Here is a 17,653-nt window from a genome sequence, read left to right as displayed (position 1 = left end):
CGCAAGGCTGGAGAAATGCTGATTAAGCTGTACAGTAAATCTGAGCCTGAAATATGRGTAATTAACCACTGCAAAGGCAGCCAATAACTGCAGGGCAAGGGCTTCTTTTAATTTTTCTTCAAAAGCTGAAGGAAGCACTGTTTGAATTCCTGCTCTGGTTTGTGCAAAGGTCTCCTGCCTGACCTCAGGAAAGTCAAGCCCATCAACTGCCTAATGCCTCCACTACAGAGAACTTTGAAAGCTAATGACAGCAACGTTACATAAAACAATTATACAACATGTATATATATTATTTTATAAGAGAACCAGCTATTAAGTATAGAAACAGGGGAAGACAGTAAGATCTCTTCAAGATATGTTGTATTTGTGCCTGTGAGATTCATATTCTCCACAGAAGGACATTCTCCTTTCTGCCTCCTCTCCTGCTGCGAGGCCACAAACAAGAGAGAGTTAAAAATGCCACCGGTCTGTGCTCTAGCAATATCTTGCCATCTGATGAGGGGACAATGTAGCAAAGGGACGTGGACATTTCACAGGCAAATGTAGAAATTAGTCTTACTGGCTTTTTCACAAGCACATAATTTTGTTTACCTTCTGGAGTTCATAAAATGTCAATAGGTATTATTCAAGATTATAGCTTTGTAACACTCTCTCCAGATTTCTGGAAAGCCTTTCAGGGAAACTTTATCCTAGCACCATTATATAGAAACTGTATGACAGAGGTTAAAAACACAAAGAATACACTCTCCTTCCTATACTGAATGGATTTATGTGATAACTTCCTATATTAAATAGCATGTAAGCTGAGATTTCACCTATCATCGGTTTTTATACTAAATAATAATTTTCAGTAGCTTTTTTGAGTTATTGTCTATTTGAAATGTTAAATGTTGTTAAAATGTTGTCTAATATTATAACTATACTGGGTATAAGATATTACTTCAAGAAAGAAATACCCCACTCAGTACCAGATTTGTAATTGAGGCATGCTGTGGAACACTAAATATTTTCTTCTCATGGAAAATGCTCTGTTATAATTACATTCAGTCATGTTAAAAATGCATATACAGGGGGCTGAGTAGATCATGGCTCGCTCATGGTGAGACTCTAAGTTGTCACTTCCTATTCAGTTCTGGTGGCTAAGTGGCTGAAAGATGTTAATTGTTCACTATCCCACATGAAATGAGATGCGTGGTCTCAGCGCACTGGAGAAGTGTTTAACATTACAAAAAACACCGACTCATTTGGCACTAACTGGAAACTTTATTGTCAGCCTCAGCTTTTATGCAAATGCAGAGATGCAGCACACTGACCGAGGAGCTATTAGGATGATGATGGTGTGTACACAAAGAGACCCTGAAAAAGCAATAACAGGAAAAGAAGTAAATTGCTGCTGTTTATTTTGCATCTAGTTCATGAATTAATAAAAGACTTTATAGGGCTGGAAATCCACTATTTTTGACTACAACATAATTTACCTCAGAAAGAAAATAACATTTTTAAGAAAACAAAATGAGACTTTTCAAAATGAGTAGGGAATGAGCCGGCTCTGGGATTTGTCACAGAAATTCAGTGACAAAATTCCCCTTGCATTGACAAGGGATTTCACTAGGGAGTTTGTACCCTACAGGTAGCATTTACCTCGTCTAACTTTATCTATATAAAATATTGTAATTGTTCTAAACTAGTTATTTATGAACTTTCTATAATAAATGGAGAAAAAAAAGAGAGAGAATTGAATCACCCTGTCTATCCTTGACACTTCTGTTTCTTTATCAACTACAAGAAGCAGCCCAAATGACAATTCCCTCTAGGCAGTGACTAAGCACTTGGACTAGGCACTTAATTTTTAATGGCTAATGTTAGGAGTAATTCTTCTTATCATGAAATGGCCATTCTTCTTCAAATTTTTTTTTTATTTTTCTCACATTCCCTGTCATAGGATAAAGGAATTTTCTTGCAACTGTACCCACCGAAGGACATTCGGCCCCACTGTGTCCCTACATTGAGTGGCCATGAACATTTTGCTCATCAGGCTATGGAGGGGAGCAAGAGTGCTCCCATGACACTGCTAAGGGAAAATCCTGCAGCCAACCTGGGCAAAATTCAGCTTTTTTATTCAACTGCTGAAAAGAAAAAAAAATCGCTTAATTTCAGAGTTCTTTTCTATGTGCAAACTGCATCTTCTCTACATTCTGTGAATATGAACATTCAGAGTTCATTTCAAAATATCTCCAATTACAAGACAGTATCTTTCATTCTTCCTAGTTACAACACTTCCTCCTTCCACAATGGGAAGAATCTGAGAGACGCTCTGGCCATTAGTGAAAATGTAGGAAAAAGTGAAAGAAACAAGGCATGTATAAGGCATCATACCCTTCGTCTATCCTCAGCTCCAGCAGTGATCAGTTTAAACATTTCCTGAGACAGAAGTTGCATCTGGGAGTCTGTATTCCCATGAATTTCTCTAAACCCTGTTTCAATCCATTTATACTTTTGGCATCCACAGCATCTCATGGAAATGATCTCACAGTTCAGTTATGCAACAATATGGAAAAGTATTTCCTTCTGTTTATTTTGAACTCGCTACCTGATAACTTCATTGTGTGTCCCCCTGAGTTCCTGTACTGCAAGAAATCCAATGAGTCTTCCCTGTTCCCCACACTATTCATAAGTCTGTGCAACTTTCATATTCTTCTAAGTTGACTTTTGCAAGTTGAAGCAGTATACTCAGTTCAGTCTCCCTCCACATAGAAGCCATTCTCCATCTCTGGTCAACCTTATTGCTTTTCAGTCCTTTTGTATTACTACTACAGTACTATAATTTGGTAGTTTTGTTTTGTTTGTTTGTTTTACAAAACAGTTAATACTCTCAATGTTTGTCCTATTTTTACACTAGTACTCATCAAAAGCTTTATAAGAATGTTTCTCTTCAACCGAAGTATTCACCGCCTCCAGGACTGAACCTTCAGCAACTATGTATGACAAAAAGGAATAGAAAATCTGTTCCTTCCTATATCATGTGGATACAGATGTGTTTTACTGAGGGTTTTAACTACAGCTCTCAAGTTTGTTATGTATTGCAATAATTGTCTAATAGTTTTAAAGCTTGAGGTAGCCTGGCATGCTGTTCATCCTAGTAGTAAGTATTTCAATACCTGCTAAAAGAATATTGATTTTCCCAGATATGTATATACCCAGCTATATATACCATATACATATATATGTATATGCTGAGATATATAGATATACCAAAATAGCAACAGATGTTATACTGATATTTAACTTTCAATGCCTTTTGACACTTTTACTTGTTTGAATTGCTCAGACCGCCTCTGATCTATTTTTTGTTTTAGCCAAATCGTCACTTCTGCAGTTATTCTCCCTGCGTCCTATCTATAGCTGGTTTTGTCAGGCATACCCATTGTCTCATTTGCCTCTACCGCTTCATGTGGTGCCAGTAATATTTAAAAGTGAATTAGTGAATTCGGAAAAGAAAAAAGAACAGATTCAGGTTATTTAAAAATGAACATTGCTCCAGAAGCTATATTGCAGTTAGTAAATGTGTACCAGCAAATGGACTGGATATGGGATTTATATATTTTACTGGAAACCTCCTAGTAGTATAAACAAGAACTTCTTCAAACTCACACTCCACAGCCTTAAGGTTGACCTCAGATGCTCTTTATATCAACAGATGGGTCTCTCTGACTCACACTTATTCTATGCACTTGGGAAGTGTTATGCCTTAGCAAGCCTGAGACCCTGGCAAAGTGTATAAACCAGGCTGTGAGCTGGAATACATGCTTCATGTTGCTGCTTGTTGGAGATGAAAGTGGAAAGCTCATGTGGTTTTGGGGAAGGCTACTGACAACGTTTCAGGCAATGAGAAAGTGATAAGGAATGCAGGAAACCTCCCTTAACGTCTCATTTCTCAGATTTTGAGTTTACAGGATGTCCTCGGTGCACCCTTTAATGTCACTAAACATTTTCTTTTTTTTCTCCCTCTTTTTTCACATATTTAGTCAACATCAGTCAGCAAGTTCCCAGGCCAAGGAAAGGAGATGGAATTTAAGTCTGACATTTTGGTAACTTTTGGACTATAATGGTTCTTGCATCTGAACTATGTGTTCTGGGATAATTTATCATAACATCACCAATATCAAATAACATAAAGTAGAATAAAATTAAATTAAAAAGAAGAAATCCTGTATCCATGCAATTATGACATTCTTATTCACAGATTAAGTGTATCTGAATACTGGAGGCCTTCTATTCTAACAAACTCAGTTGTGAGAAGAGTTCTTGACACACATGATCACCCTGGATCACATAAATTCTTATTAATTGTCAGTCATGTATATGCTAAAGATTAGGAGTCTTGGATGTTACTCTTGACTGCAGAATAAAAGTGTGTGTTAGTAGTGAGAGATTCACTTTGAAAAACATATTCAATCTGAGAGGCCATGTGGATAATTTGTTAAGATTAAAACTTATTGCATGAGGTCCTAGGTTCTGTTCCTGAGGCAATCCCTGACCTTTTTTTTTAGCTTATTTATAAAATACGACAGCAGTTCATACTTGAATGTCTCTGGCTTAGAAGGCAAGCATGGATTTATTTAGTATAAGTGGCTAAGTGCATGAAAATAAAAGCCAGAGTCAGTAGATCTGCCTAACATAAGTACCTGGTCTCCTTTCTGGAATTCAAGAAGTTTTCCTTTTGAGTGAGAGGGAGTTGATGATAGAAATGTTCTTTTTCTTTCCTGTTGGCATGAGTGAGGTTTCCCTAACAAAAATACTGGATTGCTCAGGTGAGAGCCCGAAATCTTAATATGCTCACGCAGTGCAGCACAATGCTATATAGAAGTGTAACCCGAATCACCCAAGCAAGACGGCCATGTGAAAGCAGTGCCGTGTCTCCTCTCAGGAGGTATCTGTCACTCACATGTGTGTCCTGGCTTGCTGGTGGGGCTCAGCCCTCCCTCATCTCATAGCAAGTTCAGATGATAGGCAGGGACTCCCTACCCCCTGCACAGGGCAAGCATGACCCCCAGTTTGGCCTTGACATGGGGCAGACCTACCAATTTCTCTTCAGTTCCATCAAAAGAAGTAACAAACTGTAATACAGATAAGCCTTACCTAGATAAAAGTGATACCATCTTAAAGAGCGGGTGAAGGCCTATATTAACTTGTCCTTTTCCAAACTGGGAGAAAAAGCAAAGAATACTCAAGTGCAATGTTGTAGAGGATTTTTTTTTCTTTTCCTCCCTCCCACTTTCTTTTTAAACAAGACATAGATTTGAAACACCTGTTTAACTGAAAACTTCTGCCATAACTTTACCTGTGGTATCTCAGGTATCTCTGTCATAATAAATGTGACTTTTAGTCTAAGATAAATTTACCAACAAAGAAGGGAATATCTTACACTCTATAGCCAGGATCACTTCCAGCAGAGGCAGAGATGATTGAGATGATATGCTTTAAGACCGGCTCACTTTGATTTCAATATTTTTATGTGTTAACAAATAAAAAATGTTTTCAACTATTTACCCTCTTCTTTTTACTTTTTTTTTTCCTTAATTAGTTTAGGAATTACAGGAATTTTAAAAGCAGACCTTTCTCTTTTCTTCAGAGCATCTTGTGACCTCCTATAGAGTGAGTGAAGATTGGACTTTAAATTATGTAGAATGAAGGCAAATACAGGCTAAGATTTTAATGGTTTTCTGAATATGTTGATAATAATGAATATCTAATAGGTTACAAAATTTGTTTCTTTACATGAAATCTGTGCTCATCGTCTCATCAAGTAAGTTCTATTGTTTGTTCAGTGTAATTGTATATTCTTTTAAATCCTGATAGAGTTTCAAAAGGCTGAGTGATTAAAGCTTAGTTAATAGTTCTAAACTTCTAGATTATTTGATTCTCTGTCATCAAGTTAAGCCAGATGGGTGGGTTACAAGATTACTTAGTAATAACAAATTGGCAGAAAAGCAGGCATGTTTGCAGAATGGTTTGGGGATATCTTTTCTGTTACTGAATAGGTGGATTCACTATCCATTAGTGTGTGTGTGTGTGTGTGTGTGGGCGCGTGCGCGTGTGTTTTAGAAAAGCTAGAACTAAGATCTTCTTCCTGCCTCTTTCATCTCACTAAAAATACCTCCACACCTCCACTTGCTTAGGAATATTCATCAAATAATGCCTAATCTGGCGGTTTTCACCACAACTGAGAAAGGTAAAGTTTTGCTTAGCACCAATGTTACATTTTCTTTGCTTCATCTCGCCTACCCCCAGCACCTGTTAGTGACACTGGTTGTTGCTTTTTGCATCATGATAAGTCTGAACAACTCATTTATACAGCAGTATCATATTTTAAAACTCTAGTTAATTAATTAAAATTCTTTCTCAGAGAGGAAACAAGATCAACCTTCTTGATCCTTTCTGTGCATGGGACAGAAAACTGGAGCCAACGTTTGTCATGCAGAAATTTTCATTTGAATTCTGATTCAAGCCCTTTGTAATCAGTGGAAAAGCTCTCATTCACTACAGTGTTTTTTTGGATCAGCGCTAAAATATGCATTTTTGGAATAAAAGTCAATAGTTCCTTATGGGACAGAGAAGTTCTGCATCAATTTCAATGAGACATGGTTTGAATCAGTAGCTGTTTAACCTCAAAAGGGTTGTATGTGAGCTGGTCAAGGTAGAATTTGTCCCCTCTTGTGCAAACCCAGCTTCTTCTTCAGTTTCCAGTTTTCAATTAGCTGGGTTAAATCTCCTCTGAACAGCTCCATTCAACTTTGCTTGCACATGGTTGAGTGCAGCTCGTACTGAAGTCCATAAAGAGACTAAACCTGGCATACAAACAAGCTACTGCTCCTTATTTTCAAGGACGTACTGCTTTTTCATAGTGTAGTGTGTATCAGGTGTCCATTTAAACCTTTGTTTCTCTTCAAACCAGCCTTGATCCAGTCAGTGCAATGTCACAGTTCTGATTTAACTAGGAGAGGTTGCTTATGTTTTCTGAAAACATACTTTAGGCTGGGGAAAATTTATTCTGAGGATCTAGTAAGAAAGATCATTTCACAGTCTAGAGGTCCAGTCTTTAAATTAATGATTTATCTTTGTTCAAACTTCAGTGAAGCAGCTACTCCTGAAAGCAATGCAGAAGTGAAAGATGGACATATTTTAGAATAGCTGCTTTATTTACTAAGCAGTGCTGCTTCTTTATAACTAAAAACAGTATTTGGAGGTGAAAACTGTAAAAATAAATATTCAGTAGTAACTTGTCTTCTCAATACATTTTTCACAGTCCTAGGATCTTTTTTTTTTTTTACTCTGAAAAATAGGAACATCATTGTTAGAATTGTAATAGGCTTGTAAATGTTTTTAAAATCACTCAAGTTTCATAAACTACTGTAGAGGTGTTCAGTGAGGTAAGGAGACCCTGAGAGAAAATAAGGTTCTCAAGTTCCCAACTATATGGAATTTGCTTTGAGTTTATAAACAATGTCAAGAAGGTACCAAAAGGAAGACATAAATCAGTGCCCCCAAAATCTTGTCACCTAAATAAATGTCTTATTAAGCATTTTAACCATTTTTACTGCATCACCTCCTTGTGCCAATATTGATATTCTTACAGAAGAAGTGTCTGAAATAACAAGTCAAGAAGTTATTATTCAGAACTCCAGAAACATTTTGATATGGCTGAAAAAATATAGAATTTCCATCCCACCAGTAATCCTAACATTTCAGCATTTTTCCCCCCTGCAAATGGTGCTAAGTTGTTTATATTTCAGCACTTCTGTAGAAAGAAAATTATATATGTATATATACATATATATATGTGTGTACACACACACAAACACACACACATATATATGTATATATATAGAGAGAGAGAGAATAATCACATTTGAATTTACAGGAACATTTCATTTTGACATTTCTGATGAAAAGAAATTATTAAACTTTCCCCCAAGTTTTGTTCTGTTGAAATAATCCAAAAATCTTTCAGAATTTCGACATTAAACTGTATTTCCCTGTAGTTCTGGAAGCCAATGCAGCAGGAGACATGCAATTCCTATATACTATTTATCTTAGCTGGAGTGAAAGCTGTTGCAAAAGCTTCTGGAAAACATAATTCCCTGCTCATCATGAAGAATGTGGGTCAGAACGTTTACTTCCACTGGGAATGTGCTACAACACAAATATCTAGTTTAGTATTTTGTTAAACTAATTTGGACAGTTCAAGAATTCTGATTCACCTTGAACAAACCAGCATGGACAGAATATTTCATGTCAATTTTCCCCAGTGGAAAAATAAAAAAATTGATATAAACCCAACATTTTCTAGACTATTTTGATTTTATAGAAACTTCACTTTCCTGGAGAAAATGTTCTTTGGAAAATTCCAAGCATAGCTGAAACCTAGATACAATAACAAGTATGTTACTGCAAGCAGGCTACAGAGAGCACTACCCGCTAAAATAACACTTTATTTCGGTCCTGTTCCCACAGCCCCTTTCAAACCACAACCACCTGCAACCCCAGCAAAGAGGGAGCGGCCAAGAATGACCGTGCACCAGAAACCATAGCAGCACCTGTCCATCAGCCGGTGTTGTGTTCAATTAATGCAGATCTGCAGTAATCACGTACTTTGATCTTTTTTTATACCCCCAATAGCTTATCTTTTTAAAATTAAAATTATACCTTTTAAAAACAGAATCTTTATTTGCATATACTGAAGCTGATGTCTCTAAGACTTGTAGAAGATTCATCATTCAGTGTAGGTATTTCTCTGTTACTTAGATGAACAAGGAGGGGAGAGAGGGGAAAAAGAATTTTTCATCCTAAAAAAGCAAATGACGACATTATTAAAGGTGGCAGACACTGGATGTGAAATGAGGTTGACATTAATGAACAGCAAAATTCATCTCCAGAAGAGAATTTTTACATTTTATTCCTCTTATACTGAAAATTTTCTATTCATTTCACTGTAAACAAAAGTAGAATGTGACAAAACTTGCAGGTAAATCAATAAATGAATACTGAAATGAATAAAAATGCCATCCACCCATTCATTAAAATTTTCTATTAAGTAGATTTACCTTAATCTCTTTCATGACTCTGGCACAAGAGAGATGAACTCTGTCCTATGACTAGTTGTACCAAAAAGTGCACTGCACTTATCCCTTTGACTATTCATTATAATCTCTCAGAGGAATAAAGTCTCATTCAATGTCATTCTAAAATATCCTTTGCCTAGAGACATCTGTTCCAGCTACAGCATAACAAAGYCCAATAAATTTGATTTTTTTCCTATCAAGTTGATCAAAATAAAGTTTGCAGGTGCCACGATACATTTCAATAATGAATGTCCACAGGCTCCATAAGATATGAAATTAGGATGTGGAAAAGCAAGAAAATAGGGAAGTTTTGCTGAAGTAATTTATCTCCCACTGCTACTTTCATTTCTTACATAGCAAGTACAGTTGTGATTCTGATGCCTATATGAAACTGATACCATCTATGACTCAAAAGCTCTAATGAATGACTCACCAGTACTGAGAATAGCTACCAAAGGGGTCACTCTGGGACTGGAAGGTTCCTTTCAGGAAACAGACAGAATAGAAATTCATATCAGTTCCTGCCTGACAGTAAAATGCTTTCAACTGTTGCAGGGAATTTAAAATATTATTTTTACGTTAAATGGCTGCTATTGTCATAAAATAACCACAGTGCATGAAAAACATGATGGCAATTTTTTAACCAAACTGTAACAACAGCATCAGGAAAATGAGGGCTATGATTTTAGATTTTGCTTCTAAAGATCTTTGCATTTGACAAGGGACAATCTTTACTTAACATGAAGGTAGATTTATCACGAATTGTATCGTTTACATCTTATTACTCAACAAAATATTGTCTTTACCAGTCAGCAAATCACCTTTGGTCTTCTGCACAGCAATTTATATAATATATTCACACATTGACATGATTTTCACTGTAGCTGATCTAAGAAACATGTAGAGACAAACAGATGCCATTGGTTGTGGACGTGGTAGTCAGCAAGCTAGAAGTTAAACTGTTTTGCGCAAAAGATGGTGACACAGAAGGAAGACAGGCTAAATATATTTTCCCTGGAGATGTTCAGGAGCAGATAACAGAGGAAACAAAGTTGTGAGCGTGTCATAGCCTGGGGTGAGTAGGAAAGACAGACTGCTGCAAGAAATTCAGTAAAGGGCAGGAGGGAGGGAGAGGAAGAGATGTGAGAAATTAACCGCGGAATACCTGGAGGTGAAGAAAGTTAGGACCAAAAGGAAAAGAGCGCAAAGAAGTCACAGCCGAGTAGTGACTGGAGGCCATGGAAGAGATGGATGGGTGGGCGACACCAGATGAGATGTTGTGCTTTGATGGTCAGACAAAAGCTAGCATTGTTTGTGAGACATCTGCGAAGAGGCCGCTCTCAGGAAAGGCTCCGGTACATAAGGAATCTATCAGTGTGGGATGGGAGGCCTCGCGGAGACCAGAGGTCAGATGAAGCCATGAGAATGACTGAGTGGGAGTCGAAGAGACTAACAATCACCTTAATGAAAGTTGACACCACAAAAGATTAGGCAGAAAGATATATTATCTCACCGTAGCAGGGATACAGATTCTCTGAAATAGTAGATCTTTTCCATCTCAAACACACTGTGTAGGGCCTGCTATCTCTGTATTACTCAGAACTGATACCACATCTCTGATGGTTTCTTATTACTAGTACAACTGTGCACCTAAAGCACCTTGCTGTAATGTATAATAAACCAAAGCTCTGGCTTTAGCCTTCAACAAATACTAACGCTTCTTTCATTCATTGTGAGTCTGTGGCTGCAGCAGGCTGTGATCTCTGATCTCTGAAGGTAAGAAAGCTCCTGTGACTAGAAGGTCTGAAAAGGCAATGACAGCATAATAGAATTTTATGATTACATTTTGAACATTTCCACCGCAAGCACAAGGCTCCTGACTCAGATATTTTTGTCTTCTGCTTAAAGAACAATAAAAAATAATAAGGAATCAACAAGTCATGGCAGAAATAACTCACTACCTCTGTCACGATTCCTTTTGTATTATTTTTATTTGATATTAAGTTGCTGAAATACAGTAAAAGCAGCTTGATAGTTCTGAAAAAGAGGCAGACGTGACTCCAACCTAAGTGGCTGGTTAGCTTCCATTGCTAGAAATGATTTTTGTTCTCTGTATAACAGTGTCAAGAATTCATTCAGCTTGGTAATAATCCTGGAGGCCCTACTGTTGAAGCCTGAAGATCCTATGAGGTTCTGTGCACTGAATAAGGAATCTGAAAATCGAGGCCACTTCCTATTTGAACATTAAAAAACAAAATTAGCAATACTCCCAGTTGAATGTGAACTTTGAAAGCATATGAGGGACAGAGAAAATTCTGCATCTAAGACAAAATAGCTTCCCAATCAAGGCTGGGAAAAACTGGGAGTCAGGAGATCTGAGCCCTTAAGCACGTGCCCATGCTGAAACAGATCTGCAGGACATGAAGAAATGCCTGAGAGCCTTAGTTCCCTTGGCTTAACAGATTCCTCTTTTGTCCATCTAATCTGGCAGTGCCTTTTTATCAGGAAAGCTGCAATAAACATTAATTTACTTCATTACAGACTAGTTCTTAAAATGCATTCACTATCTTTAAAGCATTTTGGGATCCTTCCTTGAGAGGCACAATATAAGCACAAAGTATTATTAAATCATTTGGCATAAACTGCCCTTTACCTCATTACATTTTACAGTGATAACTTTTTATTATAATCTGATGGCAGTAAAACATGACACAGTTCATTTAGCATGCTGGGGGCAGGCCTGGACTGAAGATCTTGATTGAGTTTTGTCTGAGTGAGGAGCGAATAAAAACTGAGTTAAGGATTTCAGAATCTGGCTTCTTAATAATCAAGAGGTATTAGGAAAAGAACATGTATATACATATCACATTTTCATATGAAAAACAAAAATGGCATTCTTCTAATATATAGATTATTAATGCTTTAGGCTTGATTGATTCCTTTTAACAGGAATAAGAGCTTTCAAATAATTCTGTCATTTTACATATATTTATTGCTGTTACTAACTGTGAATCTTTGAGCATTACTTTTATATGCTTCCCCCATGCTGTCTTTTTTATGGCACAGTCATAATTATTTTCGCTGTATAGTGCATCTCTTGCAAGAACAGTGAGAATGAGTATCGCTACTGGCCTACTGAATGGAATATAATTGACCACATGATGAAAAGGATTCCGGGAAGATGGATCACTAGGACCTGTTTCACAGGGATGAGGCCATTTACATGTACTTTTCACTATATACGTCATTAACTTGTTGAGAACTAATCTGCTAGTTTCTGATTTGAAGCAATCGCTCTGGTGGAATTAAAGAACAAAGCAAATTTTGGAAGAGCAACAAGAAGACAGTTTCATGAAACAACTGCCATATGCTGGGTAGGAAACCAGTGACCTGAACGTCTCTTCCAGACCTATGCCCATAGCTAGGAACATCACCAAATGGGAAATGTAAGATACAGCAGGTTTCCTCCCTCCCCACATTTCCTCTTTCACTTGCTGTACTTTCTTTTTTCCAGCCTCTAGGTAAGCACATTTTGTTTATTCCTTTATACTGCTGTACCATTTAATTCCCTTCTCAGTCTTTTGCCCCCACCACAGGCCCCCAGGCTTCCCTGACTTCTGCTACTCTCTTGAGTTTGGCTCCCACCCTTCTGACTTCCCCTCAAATTCCTGCTTAAGCTTTTCTAACATCCCTCACTGCTTTCTGTGGTACTGGAATTATATGACCTAGATATGTAATGTACCAACTCAATTAAATTAAAAAGTTCTTTATGCAGTAAATAATTGCCTTTTGGGTTCACTTCTCACCGGTAATTATTAGTTTTATAAACCCATCATATTAATATTTTATTTTGAAAAAAAGAAATAATTAGCAGCCAACATGACCACAGCCAACACTTTCCACTGAAAACTCTAACCATGTAGCAAAGCCCTAGGTAGCAGGAAAAAGAAAGCAACATAGACCTCTGGGAGCAGAGCAAGCAGAGCAAAAGTGGTGAGAGCAGGGAGTAAAATTACTGCAAAGAGAGTGAAGCCTGATGCTGTTATAGAAGGAGACACAACGTAAGCATATGAAGAAGGCAGACAGGAGCTGTGGAGTGGTACCTGGAGAGAGCAGATTCCTGATATAAGTCTATGACCTTTTCCATGGGTCATAGCTACATCAGTGTAAATAGTCTGTGTGCTGCCGGCACCACGTAAACAGCCCTACCCAAAGCCAGGCAAGCTGTTCTTTTAGCCAAGTGCCCATTGTACCAGCCTTGCATTCAGATGCTGCGGTAAAGCAAGGGTAAAGCATCCGTGCTGGCTGAGTAGTAGCACTAATTGTGGGACTCCAGAATTGCACTGAGACAAGCTTGCCTTCTGTTTCAAAATGATATTCGTGACAACAAATCTGTTAAACTCCTCCGCTGACATGTTTTACTTTCCCAGGACGGGAACACTGTGAAGGTTGCTTGTTGGCTCAGCTTCAATTTTCATGACAGACTTCAGGCAGTGACCTAACCTACCTCTTGCTTTACAGGAAATAACTTGCAGACTCAAACTAGCTTCATCTACAGGAGCTGAGACATCAAGTGACCAGAGATATTTAAGAAAAAATATCTGTTCATCTGTCTTTCAGCTTTATGAGCACTATCTATCTACGAGCCAAGGTGGAAGCATGTGCATCCTTAAGAGAGGGAATTTTGCTTTGTGGACTAGAAGTCAACTTCTAAGGAGGGAGACAGAGCTGATGTGGAAGCTACAGAGTTTTACTGCAGTTATTTCTTCCAAGGGCCTCTTACAGTCAAAGTCAGCAAAAGAGGCTAGCTCATGTCGCTGACAATATGTAACAAGGCTTTTTATGTTATAGCTATTTTGAATAGTCCTCAGATCAGAGGGGAAAATGGGGCTTTTACCAAATGGTGGCTTGTTGGTGCACTGCCCTAGATTTTACTTACTGATTTAATGTTCCCAAGTTATTTCTTTTTCACAAAAAAAAAAAAACAATTGGTGCACATTGGCAGCCTTCTCAACTCATCAGGAGACTGGAAAGTTAGCTAGGTGGAGAGGTAAAAAAATCTTCCACAATTTAATGTCAAGGTCAAAGGAGGGACTTCTACAATGTTCACGCCATGGCTGTTCGCTAGATAAAGGGTGAATCACATTTTTCAGATCAGTCAATAATTCACCTGTGACTAGCAGTGGATTTAACAACTTCTTCCCCCTCACCYGGAAAGACCTCCCTTCTGCTCGTGTGAAGTTCTCTAGACCCCCAGGAACCATTTCTGCTCTGGCCTGGCCAGTGCTGAGGAACAACTAGCCCATCAGAACAGAGGGGGCAAACCACCTTCTGCAGGTACAAACTGCAGAGCTGCAACAAGGCGGAGGAAAGGAGCTCTGCTTGTGCAGATAAATCCCCCTGCTCCAAAAGTATCAAGCACCTTTCCATATTTCTGAAATCCTAGTCTCTGAAATCCTAATCTGCCTTCTCCCCTCCCCCTGCCAAGGCAACATTAATTTAAGTGATGAGAGAGGGAAAAAACAGGCCTAAATCTATGTTTCTTTTTTTTTTTCTGCTCACAAAATTGAGAATAAGCACATACACATATTTAGCTGCACTATAGCTACTTAACAGGCTGCTTATGAGTTATGCATTATTTATCCAGTGGAGTTAGTCAGAGTGCACCGCACTTACAGAATTTACCTCTTTATTTCTATGGCAAAATTAAATTGGTTGAGTCTGCATGGCCTTAGTCTTTTTTCTGTGTTCTTTGGCATTAATCAATAAGGACATCCTGGCAATCTTCCCAAATATCTAGTTTCCAGTACAAAATAATACCTTTATGCATCAACACATAATAACTCAAATACTGTCCAGTTTCCTAATATCAAACTTTTGACACAGATACATATCACTGCCATATTGTGCTTCAGCATTCTGAAACGCCCTATTCAAAGCTACTTAGATTGATAGCACACATTTCAGGCTCATATATCTGGTATATGACAAAAAATGGTGAAGATGGGAGTAGTTACTGAACAGTTTAATAGTCTAGTGCTGGTTAAGCTTATCTGTTATATAACATTAGTCCTTTTTGTACATCTGTTATGCTATTCCCATGGGAGTAAAACAGGGCAGACACCAGATTTTCTATTTCATGGGAAACAGAATGAGTCCCCCCCCTTTTTTTTTCATCAAAAGGAATGAATGCAAAAAAAAAACAAAGAAAAAATGTGAAATTAAAAACTAAGACATTTTTATGTCACTTTAACTATTTTGATTCAAAAAAATTTAGACATCTCATTTGGGTTCAGAAAAAAACAGTTGAGAAGAAATTTCAGGGAGTAAATTATTTTTAACTTTGCACTAAGAAAGATTTATATTGACTTGTATAATTAAAAAAAATTTCTTATTGGGATGTTAGGATTGTATTATTTATCTATGATTTTTATGACCATAGCACTCAGAAGTCCCTATTTTGACTAGGTCTTTTTGTGGTAGAACCTATACAGAGCAAAGGAACAATCCCATACCTGCAATATGTATTTAAAAAAAAAATCAGTAGCAAAATGATGGTGATGATAATCTGCCCATGCCATCAACTTCTTTTTAGACACTTTCAAATACTAAAATAGAATTAGAAAAATCACCCTTCCCTGCTGGAAGTCTGGAGTCTGTGATCTAGAAGAGGAACATACTCTCAAGAACATTACACTGAAATCAAAGTGTTTCACAAGCTCCACTGAGTCAAGTTCCATAGTTGGAAAGAGCATTATCATCTTGAACTGGTAACTTTGCAGCTCACAGGTGCTACCCTATAGCTGTCTTTTACTTTTGAGATACAGCCTCCACTTCCTCTCAACTAATATTGAAATTGAATTTTTTTTCTCTTTTTGGATTGAGGAAATTGTTATGTACAGAATCAGATGCACACAGTGTAACCACATGGGCAACTGACCCATGATGGAATTGAATGCCCACCTGAAGAAAATCAAGTTAGCCAAAGCCTGTTTGAGTTATTCAGCTAATTATCCTTCCTTTATAGAAAGGGAATGAGGGGTTTCATCCATAGTTAAGTCAGGATATGTAAATTTAGCTGGCATTATCTACAGCATGCTTTTCTGTGTAGGATAATCTGTCCGGAAAATGGGTACAAAGTCTTTTCCCAGCAATCCTCCCTGATGGCTGGGACCTGAACAAATTATGTACTTCTACTAGCGGTTACGTTGTGGCAAAATCTGTGATGCCTTTCTGCTCAATGAGTTAGCTTTCTGCTAGAATAAATCTGGCTATAATTGCAACTGAGTATGGTGGTATGCTACTCCTCTGATCCAAGAACACAGATGCCATGGCTGAAAATGCAATGTTAGTACTCCAGAAACTTTGTATAGGTCAACAGCTTTCATATTTTGTCAGTATTGTAGAGAAAAGAGAAGGTGTTGTTGGACTTACCCTATGGCAAGATGCTTGAGGTCTTCCAGGAGAAGTCATTCACAGCATTCACACGCTACTGGAGGCTGCAGAAAGAATCAAGAAAACTAGTGAGAAGCAGGAAATGGCCTGAGAAACAAGCAGTCAAACCTTATCAGATATGCGCCTGATTTTATGTAACTGTTAATAACATTGTATGACAGCACAAATAAAGTCTCCTTTGGCACACACAGGATACAGAGAGAATCAGTAAATTGCATCAGTGTGATGGGAGAGGAGGCAGAACAGTTCACTTCTGGGATGCTAGCTCAGGTTTACGTTTCATCCCCTGCTTTCCCACAGGTTTTGTAGGGAACTTGAGTTAAGCCACTGTGTGCTCCTCTGATGCTTCCCCCACACATACCAGCACACCCACACCCACATATAGACACCACTATTAAATGGAAGAAGGCACTGCCTTATCTCACAGGGATTTCAAAAGGATAAAAATGTTAGAGATTATAAGTATAACAGCTGATAATGGTGGAGGGGGAGACAAATACATGCTGTATATAAATGTATAAAATATGGAAAAAGCTTACAAAATAAACCCTGTTTTTTTCTCTTTGATGCAAACACCCGTCTAAAAATAAATAAAATAAAAACTAAAACAAAACTTCAATCAGTGTCAAATTCTAACATCTGCTTTTCCACACAATAAAAATGCTCCTGTAACAAATACTTAGATTTCGGAACGAGAATTCAGGAGACCTAAGACCAGATGCTTGACGGGCATAATTTATTTATCATAAATGACTTCTACAGTCCAACACTGATATTCTTCACAAGTCAAAGATATGATCACTGTTTTTTATTCCCTGCCTTTGTTCCATGACCCTAAAGAGCTCGTTTCCCTTACCCATAAATTTGAGATAATAATATTTGTCTTTTCTAAAAATCACATTTAGCTCCTAGATACAAGGTGCTCTTGTTTACATCTTTAACCACCTAAATCATTATTAATTTGCATGTGTTAAGTTTAGCTGCTCCCCCCCCCCCCAAAGCAGCATAGTCTGAGAGGGGCTTAAAAACAGCCCCCTAACTATTTCCCTGTCTAATTTGAGTGTTAAGGCAATCAC

At 37.8% G+C, this 17,653-nt stretch overlaps 1 long non-coding RNA gene across 1 annotated transcript; it reads right to left on the bottom strand.

Moving 5' to 3' along the window:
- Nucleotides 1–1,261: 1,261 nt before the first annotated feature.
- On the bottom strand, nt 1,262–16,627 carry LOC112972551. Its single transcript, XR_003255712.1, has 4 exons — nt 16,557–16,627; nt 9,556–9,604; nt 8,707–8,846; nt 1,262–1,356 (listed from the first exon to the last, which is right to left on the bottom strand). It is a non-coding gene; the product is annotated as an uncharacterized LOC112972551 (long non-coding RNA).
- Between the last annotated feature and the right edge of the window lie 1,026 nt (nt 16,628–17,653).

The sequence above is a fragment of the Apteryx rowi genome, unplaced genomic scaffold, assembly GCF_003343035.1.
Source record: "Apteryx rowi isolate R43461 unplaced genomic scaffold, aptRow1 scaffold_114, whole genome shotgun sequence".
Taxonomy (NCBI): domain Eukaryota; kingdom Metazoa; phylum Chordata; class Aves; order Apterygiformes; family Apterygidae; genus Apteryx; species Apteryx rowi.
This window is presented reverse-complemented; position numbering and strand designations above follow the sequence as displayed.